General features: G+C 46.7%; 1 protein-coding gene across 1 annotated transcript in view; it reads right to left on the minus strand.

The window, feature by feature from the left end:
- LOC126527822 (major facilitator superfamily domain-containing protein 4A-like) overlaps nt 1–12,846 on the minus strand; it is a 393,450-nt gene that overhangs the window by 319,471 nt on the left and 61,133 nt on the right. The gene's annotated exons all lie outside the window — the stretch shown is intronic.

Below are 12,846 nucleotides of genomic sequence, written 5' to 3' on the forward strand. Positions count from 1 at the left end.
TTTAGCAGATAATTCTACGCCATTCAATGCTAATTCCATAGATGTTCGGAAATTTATGCTCCCTATTACTTTGGAATAATCCACCCATTTCTTGGCCAATTCCCCATCGTGGGTAGGAGCCACACACGTATAGGCAACAACGACAGCTCGCTGGCTTTGGAAGGAGAAGCATGCGTTTATGTTATTAGAACGCTATTTACTATGGAAAAGCCGCATGATCGACGCACATGCCAATCCACCTCGCTCGACAAGGTAAGTCTTTCGAGAAGAGGCTGCTAAAGTCCATAGTATGGTCGAAACATTTGATCCCATTGCTGAGCGGATGTCGCATGTGGCCGCTTGTCTTTCTTTGCCCGATTTTTTAACTTTCTTTGCAAAGCGTAGCAAATGCGCGTTTGTTTTTCGTGCCTGTGTTTGAATCCAGTGTAAATAATTTGCAAAATTACATTGTTCATATTTACATGTGATAAAGAAAAAAAAGAAAGTGTCATTGTGGGCAATGGCTGAGCACCCGGCTGCTCTTCATGGCCGAGGTTCGATTGTCACTTCTGCCACACATTATTTTTCTTACAGTGAGCCGAGACAGGCAGGAACCTATCTACCGCAGAGTACCAAGTCTGAAACAAAGAATGCTTCGCATTAATAAAGTCCAGTAAGGACGGCACAAGATGAAGGCAAGCTTTCATGCGCGCCATTCTTGACATGCGGCCACACACTACCAATAAAGCGTATAATATAGCCTCCGAGATTGGGCATCGCGTCACTTTATCTCAAGCCATGTGCATAACAGAGTTGCCTTCAAAAACTTAGCACTACAAGGAACTATGGCGCTGCTATTGATGGAGTTCAGCTGGCGCGGAAGTGATGGTTACCTAAACTTCGTCTTTTTAGCTTTAAGCGGCTACGTGGCTTTGCAAACGTCACAGAACAGAAAAAATTACATAGCAAACGCGAGAAGACGCAGTGATAGTGCAGGCATGCAGAGTCTTATAACGTCCTGCGTTTTGAAAAGTACGATTTCTTCGATACTCGAGCCGTTCAAAGCAGACACAGCGTAGTAAATATCAGGTCGCCAGAACGTATCATGCCACAAGCAAAAAAATAAATAATAATAACAAATTCACATAGGAAAACCATTGTTCAGAGTCTAGCTAAACGATCCCAGCGCCAGAATTCCCTCTGGTAATTTTTGTAGGAAGCTCTATAAGGCCTCACGTCATGAGGCTGTTGAACAAACTTGAATTCCCGTTAATATTGTTACGGAATGATGAAAGAAGAGAGAGGAAGAAGAAGGTCGCGAGACGGCTGGCTGCTGTGCGGGTTGATCTTCACACGTCGACGTTGCGGAAGTATTGGGAAGCCTGGCGAATGGTTGCAAGACGCGTCGGCTTTTGGCCTGCTTGAATTGTCGACACTTTTTAATGATAGCGTCAACTGTAGAGCAGCTTTTGCACATGCGCAGATTAAACACGTCGTCAGCAATGCCCTTAAGCACGTGCCCGACCTTCTCAGCTTCTGTCATGTCGTGATCGGCTTTACGACAAAGTGCCAGCACGTCCTGGGTGTATCAGACATAGGACTCCGTGGGGTATTGGGCACGGGAGGCCAGTTCCTGCTTTGCGGCAATATTACGGCCGGCTAGTTTGCCAAACAGCTCTACCAACTTCTCTTTGCAATGGTCCCAGCTGGTTAGCTCCTCTTCGTGGTTTTTGTACCACACCTTCGCTGTGCCTCTTAGAACAACAGGCTAGCTAGCATAAGCGTAAGGTCACCCATCTGTTGATTCCACTCATGCGTTTGTACATGGCCACCCACTGTTCGACGTCGGCGCCATCGGTTCCGCAGAAAGTTCCAGGATCCTTGAGTTGCACAACCACAACCGAAGGTTGCAGCGACGTAGCTGGCGACGGTGACGTTGGAGGCGGCAACGACGTTGATCCCGCGTGCTCACCGTCATTCATGGTGCGGACGGTGATGCGACGTCCACTGCAGAGCTCCGTTTCCAGACGTGGTACCCGGCACCTCCCACCAATACGTTACGGCGATGTTGGGAGTACAGAAAGACTGTATTTACAATATATATATATACAAGATGAGTCCGAGTAGTTAAGATGGCTGACCACCAACAACACGCAGCAGCCAGCGTCTCGCGATCTTCTTCCTCTCTCTTCTTTCATCCTTCCGTAACAATATATGTTTTCCTTTTTTTTTTCTTGTCCAAAGACGCACATTCCCGCCACTACACGACAAGTTAAACAGGAATGAGGCCGTAACTTTACGCTTGCTCCAGACACACAGCTACCCTAGCCCCGCGGTCCTACATCACTTCTACCCAGGTTTATATCCAACAGATGCCTGTAAAGCTTGCGGACTACGAGCAACGCTGCGACACGTGCTCTGGGAATGTGCCAGCAACCACGGTAATGGGACCACATCCGTTCGCGACGCGTCCGTAATCGCGGCCGTTACCACAGTACGGCAAGCCTCGAGCTCGATTCTCCCCGACGCCGCCCCAGCTGCGGGGGCTGCTAGGGACCTTCTCCATAGGCGTCGCCGCCGCTGGGAGGCGGCTCTCAAAAGTTCAGAGTTGGCAGACCAGCTCTGGGCCGTCCGGCAAGCCAAAGGTGCCGCCCGAGTCCAAGGACTTCGAGCCGCCACCTGAGGCCACCACAACGAAACTGCCGGCCATTCATTAATAAAGTTTCTTCTCTCTCTCTCTCTCTCTCGCAACATCGCGATTCCATCAATTCCTAATAAAATATGATGACGCTGACAGCGATAGAGGCCCAACGGGATAATGACCAAGGGCAGAATAGTGCCACGACAGCAGTGGTAAACCGCTCGCCGTCCCGAATCCCTCCGAGGGCTAATTAGCGGCATCGGTCACGTCCTGCGTCAGCACCTTGTGGAGGAATTGCTATGGGCAGCAGCTGGTTTATTCGATTGAGTGGCCGTGTTTTACTAATAGGATGACTCCACAGAGGCAGAGATGACTTTCTAGAGCCTGTGCGGAAAGAGATAAAGAAAAAAAAGGAAAGGAAATGGAAGACGCGCTACGGGCGCGCCTATAACGTCAGATTCGTAACGGGATAGCAGATATCTATCGAGTTTGCAACGACACCACGCTTCCAGCGCACTTTCGGGTAATCGGGAGCAACATGAAGACGACGCAAAGACAGTGATGACACACCCGTCCCGTGTGTCGTACTCCTAGCTCTCAGGGTGTTACGCTTGAAGTCGCAAAGCCAGGCTTCTTAGGCATCAACCTTACCCGCATGAATCAATACCGACCGCGTGGCCCAGCTTTCAGTTCTTCTAATGTTCATCCTAAAGTCTGTGGTGTGCAACACAACCTCGTAAACGTACCGCGTGCCCCAATTAACGTCAGCCATGCTCAACAACTAATAAAAAAACCAATAAAAAAACACGGAGCAAGTTACGGCTATAAGGCCCCATTCGCACAGCCGTCAAACGTTCCGTCGCGTCCCCGTCACGGCAACGGTTTTCGTCAGGGGGAGAGGGTTTGCGTGTCGTTTTCCTCCTCAAAAACGGGTCGTCGGCGACGTGGAGCAGTGCTCTGCGTTACCGTCGCCAGCGCCGTGACAGAGCCCCGCTGTCTTTTACTGTATTTTTTCTTTATTTACGCATTTCGATGTTTGCAGGTAAAACTGGAGTGTTCAGGGACATCATAGTGGACGACTCGGCAATAATGTCGATTGCGCCAGGAGTTATCTTGATGTGCACCTAAACCTAGGCCGACAATCATTCTTGCTTGAGGAGGAAGCCTTAGCTCGGGGCCAGCTCCGACTTGCCTATTGAAATGCACGTAAAACGTAGCAACGCTCCTGTTGCACAGGCACTGGACCAATTTCAATTAAATTGGCTGAACTTGGCAGGGAAAGTCAAATTCCAACTGCTGTACGAGCGGAATTTTGATTTAGGGCATCAAACGCTTCACAAAAACTGCCGAAAATTGATAAGTTTAACCAAAATGGAAGCACGAGGTTTGCAAATCCGTGACTCTGCACCACAAATGAGATATCGCAGTTCTTTAAACTGCGTCTGTTAAAGCGTCTCAAGCGGACAAATGTGATACGTAAATTTACATGATATGTAAACTTATATCTCACGTGACATTACTACAAGTTTTACAAGCGCGTTGTGAAAGGCCCTGCTCTCAAGTGAGTGGTATATTTTATAGCGCTGTATAATACATCAATTTCGCCTACTTTGTATTTATCATCAGGTGAACTTCTCGGAATTGTGATGCCGTTTTATCTTACTGCTCAGTTACAGAGTCGTAAATTCGATACACGAGGTTTCTCAAATTTCGAAAATTTCAGTATTTATTCTTTAAAAATTTATGGCATAAATTGAAAACTCACTTCGGAAGCTTCTAGGTTTGAACTTCTTTCAAGTGCAACGAACTTCACCAACATCGGTGCAGTGGTTGCCGAGAAATACGGCTTCACCCTTGCATGCATTTAGACGGGAGCTCCCAGGCTGAAGCTTCCTGATAATTTGTCCCTCGTTGGAATGCAGCCGCCACTATGTGATGCCATTGGGCCACGCCCACAGTAGAACACTGTCTTTCTTTTTGTCTTTTTCCTTTTTTTTAGCTGCATCAATCTTTAAAACATAACCCGTGACAGATACGATAATTATCACATTTGAACGAAACGGCTCACTGAGGCGGACATTACTTCCACGTGCAATCCAATGCGTAATTGACTAATTGAAAAAATTACAAAATGTGATTTTACTCATTAAATTAGAGCACATATTGCAACTTACGAATTGTAGCTCGTGAGTTTGCAAGGAACGTCGACGTGGAACGAACTCCGAGGATGGTACCGGTTTTGAGATATATGTGCCGTCAAGCTTGCGGTAAAAATGTACTGTAGTTTCACTTACATTTTTTTTTCCTTGTTTGCTATTGCATACATTGAAGCAGCACAAAAGTAAATGGAACGCCAATGTATTTCGTCGCACACTTTGAAAATGAATATCGCGAAACTGGTGCCATCCTGACAGTTCGCGAACACGCCGGCTGCAATTCGTAAATTTCAACATGTGCCGTAATGTTAAGAAGTTCAATTACGAAGTAATTCGTGAAATTCTGGTAATTACTAAATTAAGAATTTTGATTTCCCCAGGAATAATGTCCGCCTCATCGAGCAATCCAGTTCAAGGTTTGTAAGTGTGCTATCGGCCAAAGGCTACCTTTAAATAATTTGTGGTAGCGCAAAAAAAAAGAAAAAGAAAAGAAAGCCCGGTATGTCAACCGTGCTTGGCTGCAAGCACCGGACATCTGCCCCAACGTCATCAGAGGCTGGCTGTTGGACAAAAAAACCTTGACCAGCACGTGTTTCCTACAACGCTTGAAATTTCAACGACAAATTCTCGCTTTCCTTTATTTTCCCATTACCTCGCAACGTGTCTTGGTCCAATGAGTTAGGCCTCATTCACATAGCCGTCAAACGTCCTGTCGCGTCAACATCACGTTAAAAAAAAAAGAAAAAAAAAACATACAACAGGCGCGACGGAGCAGTGGGCGAATAGGCGACAGCAGCGGTGACATCGACAGCGGAACAGTTTTGTTCAGTGTTGACTGACCGCTCCCATGTTCACCTAAACCTAGAGAATTATAAAGTTCATTACGCACCGAATCTGTTAAATAATAGTATGTTGATGTAATGTTTGCATAAACATAGAATGAATTGTTTAATTAGCAAGACAAAATATATGGGCGCATTGCTGAGCTAAACTGCGATATGCGAAAGCCTGTCTATGACTGCCTCCGTTGCTGTTGTCTGAACTGTTCTGCGAACGGACGCCTCCGTGGCCGCGAGCATGGGATGGAATCTTAGCCATATGGCTACAAGGTTTGTCGCCGCGATGTGCGCGCGCCCCCACGCGCATGTCCGCGCTCTTCCACGCGCCCACTCGCACAGGGCTACTGGCATGGCGCCTCTTCTCCTTGCTCCCCTCGCCGGTGATCCCCGCTTTCCTGCGTCCACCATGGACTGCGCCCCGACACTCATGAGCCACTAAAGGCTTTGTCCACGTCGCATCCACCGTGGTTGCTTAGTGGCTATGTCGTTGCGCTGCTAAGCACGAGGTCGCGGGAACGAATCCCGACCACGGCGGCCGACTTTCGGTGGGGGCGAAATGCGAAAACACCCGTGTACTCAAGATTTAGGTGCACGTTAAAGAACCCCAGTTGGTCGAAATTCCCGGAGTCCTCCACTACGGCGTGCCTCATAATCAGAAAGTGGTCTTGGCACGTAAAACCCCATAATTCAATTTTTAATATATTGGCTGGCGCGGACAGTCTGTCTCGTGCGGCGCGTAGCAAATGTGGCGCGACTGCCTCGCTAATCTGAAGATCGCGCGAGCCAGCGCGTGCGCGCGTTTCACAGCAGTCGCCGCGGAAAGACTTCCCACAAGACGCGCGCTACTCTGGCGCCATCTCGTAGCCACCGTCGCGGCACTACGCTTTTCCTCTCACAATTGCGCCATACCCTCCCCCTCCTCTTTCCGCTACATGGTTCCGCTGCACCCTCCCCCTCCGCTTTCCTCATCGCGCTCTCTTCGTTATCGCCGTCTCCCGCCGCGCTCCGCGTTCGCTTTCATCCTTCGCTGTGCTCGTTCGCTCGGTTATGGCACGTTCACACTGAGGAATCCGGCGTCTACAGCGAATGGAATTCTCCTGCCGCCGAAAATCGCGTTGTTCACACCGCTTGCGCACCGCGCCGCCGGAGCGACATACAGCGCCATCTGCCCCATAATATGTTAACCTACACTGTAAGCAAAAATTAGCCGAGATGGGAGTTTTATCGGCTTATCAGCCCCAATACCTCCCATGCCCCAAGCATTTACTCCGTCATAGCGGAGTGAAGACGGCACATGTCTTCATTATACTCCGATAGGTTAGGAACGGAGTATAAAAACGACATGACACGATTATACTCCGCACGGAGTTTCAGGTCACGTGGTTGGAAACTCCCCACGGAGTAAATAGCGACGTGCGTGCGTGTGTCAGCGCGCGTCCGTGTGAACCTTGTGAAGCTCCAGTGCCTTCGTTGGTTATTTCATGTGATCATTTGCCGAGAGAACGTATCATCAGTGCACCGAGTAGCTGCAACGACCGATTAGTGTTTTGTGTGAACGTGTCAAGGTTATTTGCACTCGCTGCTCAAACGCGCTGGACGTCTTCCCTGGGTTGTACGCTTGAAAATCCGCGATAATATTTTCGGTGTCCAAGAAAACGCCAATGCGACAAGATGTCGTGCGCCTGTGCAAGGCATGTTTTGGCTGTGTACAGCCGCTCAGTCTACGAGATCGCGCCGTTTGTACATTGAACGCAAAACAAGTCGTGGTATACAACTGTCGGTAGCAGTTCACAAACTTGAGCAAATTGCAGCAGAAAGTGCGACTTCTTCGTCACAGCGACGTTTACTAATCGAAACAGACGACGAAATGTATCACGCTGCCTCCTCGTTGCGTCGTCTGCAGCTGTCGCTGCCGCTTCCCTGGCAATCCTATTGCAAAACCGCCCAGTGTCCAATACAACGCCGGATTAGAGTGACCTAGAAATTTTAGCCGGATTATGGGCCCGTGTCGCGCGGTGCATGCTGGGGCGCTAGTCAGGCACGGCGTACTGGTGCGAAAAAGAGCTCTTGCGCGTTAAATACGTGGTGCCCGGAAACGTATATATATTTTTATATTATAGAAAGCAATAAAGAACGTACTAGTGAAAAAAAAAAAAAAGATGGTCAGATTAGGAATTGAACGACTGACCTTCAGATCCCTAGCGCGGTGCTTTACCACTACGCCATGTGAGCAGGTAGTACCCTAAGGATAATTCACCATAATTTAATTTGGCAGAGAGAGGTCTCGTACAGATAGTAAATGTGTTATTGTTCACCAACTAAAACTCACGCCTGTACCAGAGAACTAAAGTTGCTGTTCTTATTGAGTAGTATGCTTGGAAGTGTCACGACATCGATTTGCACTTGCGATAGGTACTTTAACTACGAAAAATGTCCTAAATTAACCGCCGACCCGGGAAGCTGTATGGGCTGTTACTACTGATTTCGATAGCCGTTTCTTGTTCTTCAGGCATGGGATATGCAACGTTTCCTAAGTTCAGTTATGCGATTCAATTGACACGTCCGTTTAGTCATATATCTTCGTCAGAGAAGCGCAGGCTAGTGCTGGCAGCCTTCGGCGACAGCACGTATACTTAATTGTGTTTATGACGCGTCACATCGACGCGCATCGCTTCTTGTACTGGCACGTACCGTAGACACGAAAGAAAAAAACAGTTTATTTAAGAACACCGATGCGAAAGTTGAAATATGGAGTGATTTATCCTTGTTTAGTCTTGTTGGTTCCTGAGCCCAGACGCGCCGATAGCGTGCAGACGGACTCGGCGGATACGCCTGAGCTTCCGTGGGGACCACTCCGTGGCGGGGAGCGATCTCGGCGCGGGTAGCTGGCGAAAGCTAAAATGCGTGTATTTGAGCCCCAGAACCTTCTTTTAGTACGATAGGGAAAGTGGAAGCGCGCGAATCGCCTCAACTTCGTTGTCGGTGCGATAATATCAATCAGCGGTAGGCTTCGAACTCGGGGTCCGTTCGAGCGCGTCTGAACAACTGGATTTCATGTCCACTCCACAACACTGCGACAAATCCCAGTCATATGTTACGCGCAAACTACTAAAAAACGCGGCGTCCTCTGCGTATGCGTGATTTCGTTCAAGAATTTAGCTATCCGCCCAGTCAAAAGGGAAAATGCAAGAAAAACGAGAGTGATCTTCAGTGTCAAATGTGCATGTATAAACAGGGCAACTTACGCACCTTTGCACCAAGCTGCGACACGAAATAGTGTTATGACCCCAAGATATAACGTTATTTAGGACAAGAGACTAGTATCAAGCGATGAAATTGTATAAATCATTTAATATTCAGCAGCGATCGTCCTCGCGCACTGGAACCAGCGCGGCACAAACACACCCAGCGCAGTTTCCAGTGCGAACCAGCGAACTGCAGCGAGAACCAGCGCCTGTACAGCACAAACCAGTGCGCCCGAGAGTCATGGCAGTGGAACCAGCGTCTCGTCCAGTGGGACCCAGCGTTCTCACGTGTCCCAGTCAGTCCCAGCGAGCGCCAGCGTCCCCATGTGCGATCCAGTGTCAAAAAACGTGCTGGTTTCACACTGGAAGGCACTGGAAGCAACAGACTTGAGCGGCGGCGCTCTCCGTCGCGTTCGGGAAACACCCGCTTTGCGCGCGATCCACCGTGCAACGCGTCGGAGTGGTTTCCGCGGCGATTCGTGTGGTATACGAACAAGCCCCTGCAAACACGATCAGAATACTTCGCAGCCAAGAAGCTGCAAACAAACGTCTATGCTCAGCACTCCTTCGTTTTACACAAAAAGATCTTACTAAACGCGAGTGTCGATGTTATGTCGACGCGATGTTATCAACGCGAGTGTCGCCGCAGCGGAGTGCCGTCTATTTAGGCTCCCCTTGCAGCCGCTGATATCGCTGGGAGCCACTAGGCTAACCTATCTTCGTGAGGACAATAAACGTCTCTACAATTTTGTCGTGTCTGATGAAAATGCCGCTGGCTGTCCTGACATGGTTGGCAGCGATGAGCAAACACATACGCAAGCCACGCAAACCACCGCGACTCATGATCGCTGTGCTGCCCGCCTATATATGAGTCAACTTGTATCGCGGATCTCGAGTTGTGACTAAATTAATTAACGTCGTGCCTCAGGGACGGGAGGGCCACATTTAAAACGCCAGGTCCTTTGGAGCTGGCTACTTATATACGTCGAGGTGGTCTTCAAGCACAGCTGCAGAACCAATGAACCAAGAAAAATTGCCGTCAGCCGACATTGTCTGGCCATGACATAAATAAACTGCCAACATATTTAAGCAGAACACGCATAATCACGTAACTGTAACCAGAGATGAGGAATAGTGTAACCTAGTGTCTCATGTTACCAAAGTTATATGTGCTATGCTGAATAAAATCTCTATAAGCTTATGCCAAGACAAACTGCCCTATTCTAACTAAACATAGAAAATTAAGGCTAAGCTTTAATAACATCAGCTTTACACGTGTGACAGGTGGGCCAGTACGTATCGATTCACCCTAGCTTATGGAACATGCTAATGTACCGAAACTCCTTCAAAGTGTAAGCTGCTATACCATATCTAATACCTGTCACACTGGGCATTTTAATGTCATTAGATGCAAATTACATTCAGTGCAATAAATGCCATTCGACCTGTGGTGGTGGTACACAACAAAAATTGATGTCATTCGGTCATGATATCAATGGCAATCATTGCAAAAAAAATTGGTGAGAGAACAAGAGCAAGGTATATGTAGAATGTCTATGTAGAAAGTCAACTTATTTTAACATAAATATGGCGTGTCACTTCACCAGAATAACACGCATATAAAACTTCCAATTCCAGAATTTCTAGCCACTACAAGCAAAAACAAGGCTTGACCAGCTTAGTAGCCATAGCCAATAAATTGAAGACAAACAATACGGCTGACATGGCAGTGCTGGATGACGCTCGGTTGCAGTAGCCGAAGCCGTCAGTTGTTGTGTGCTTTGCATTGTGAACAAAGCAATCGGAGGAAGAGGCGAGACTGTCAAATAGATGCATACAGGCACTCGACTGCTTGCAGTATGACTGACCAGTAAAGCGACAGCCGGCAGACGCCACTGAGGTGGAGAGTAAAAAACATTTTGTGAAAGCCTGCCGTACAGCTTTCCTCTAGTCGAAATAGCAGATGCCTTAAATAACACAAAATTAATTACCTCTTTACATTACTGCTTCTGAAATTATGAATGCTCAATGTCATTTTAGTCATTTGCCACGAGTGCAAAGCCGACTGATTTTTTTCAGATTCATTTGATTGCAGAAGTAATTCGATTCTAATGGCATTAAATATTGCTGTGTAACAACCGAATAATGTCATTCAATGCTAATGCCATTCGATTCGAATGACATTAAAATGTCCACTGTGACAGGAGTATAACACAACCACTTGTGAGCCACTGGCGATGTTACCACTATCCATTCATCTTTAGAATGCTGATTAATTATGTTTCAGAATGATTTCATTAAATATGCTAGTCCTATTCCCAAGCCTGTGTGAATCAGTCACTTGTGAAGAAACTTTCCATTTTTCTGTGAAGTATGGGTTAGGTTGCTGCATCAGCTCAGATAGGGTACCAGAAATTGTTTCTACCCGTCAAATGACGAAACACAAGTCTACAGTTACCTTCATTGCCTTTACATTGCACTTATTGCGCTAAGTATAAATGGTATTGCAGCTTTCGAAAAACTGATCCAAAATCAGCTATTTATTTTGCATCCGTATTTTGCTCATGGTGCACATCTTTCTACAGAAATTGCTATATCAATGTCAGCAGCAGAAGCAAAACTAAGGTAGATCATTCTTGTCGCAGATTTTTAGAAAACATTTGAATATGAAGTGTATTGCAAGCAATCAGTGCAGGCTGAAATTATTTATTTGCTTCATGACTTACAAACAACAGGCGATGGAGGAATCAGATTTTGTGTATTCATATAAATACTTTGTACGTACAAAGTAACTATGCATGGCACAACATATAATACTCCTGAATTCATGTCGAAAGATTGTAACGCATACTGTTGAGTAATATCTCATGTGTCTTTTTAACTCTAGAAGTCAACAATGCACCTATGAAATTTTTGTAGTTGGAACAAATGATATGAAGAAATCATATATACTAATTCAGATGAGTAGACAATTACATTTGCCTTTAACATGGTGCACAGCCCTCAGCACTGAGAACATGCTAGAGATATTGACACATCATAGCAAGATTCACATACTGTAACAAGTTTAGATATTTTGCTTTACAGCTCGATGTCCAGAGCTGGATTGCTATTATCTTGTAATATTACCACTCACGTCAATTTTCAAGGAATAAAAAGCCGGATTATTTCAGCCCCATTACAGATATTTATTTTTTTCATTATCAAGCAAGAACGTCTATAAAAGGCCACTCATTGAAGAAGGCAAACAAAACACTAAATTTCACAATCACAATGCAAGGTCATGCAAACGCCTCGTGGGTTCTATCGCAGATGCAGGTAAATCACAAAGATAACCAGGAAACACTACGTAATCGCGTTTATTCGCTGGAACGCACTGCAGCCACTTGGCTGTAAAAACATCGTACACCACCGCACATTTCTAGTACACACCACGTAGGACACATGTACGCTGCAGATATATGTGTTTTTTTCTGAGGAATGTTCGTGAGTCGCACGATAAACACAGAAGGCACGGGCGACAGGCGCGCAACCCGCGCACATTGAACACACCGGCACGAAAGCAAATGCGGACGACACCGGTGTAACCTGCGCTACACGAGTGATGAACCCTGGTAGATTTGATGCTTTCCGACTGAAACAGCTACAACACGCTCGGAAACATCGCACACTGCACAAGCGTACACCTGATACCGTGTCAACAATTCCTGAGGCTACAGTTGATGTTGATGACAGCAGAAAGTTATTTAAAACGAAGTGACAACGCACGTAGCACGGGCAGGAGCTCATAACGCCATGAAAAAACTTCAATACAGCTGACTTGAAGTGCGGTTCTCGGAGGCCATACTTTTGCTGGCTGCATACGGCAGAAGTTGTTCAAAATCGAAAATACGCCATAAAAGTTTTTTCTACAGTAAAGTATAGCGTGCAATATAGACGATTCAATGTTCGTTTTTTTTTTGTCTCGCAACTATACGTAGTTGGGC

The sequence above is a fragment of the Dermacentor andersoni genome, chromosome 9, assembly GCF_023375885.2.
Source record: "Dermacentor andersoni chromosome 9, qqDerAnde1_hic_scaffold, whole genome shotgun sequence".
NCBI lineage: Eukaryota > Metazoa > Arthropoda > Arachnida > Ixodida > Ixodidae > Dermacentor > Dermacentor andersoni.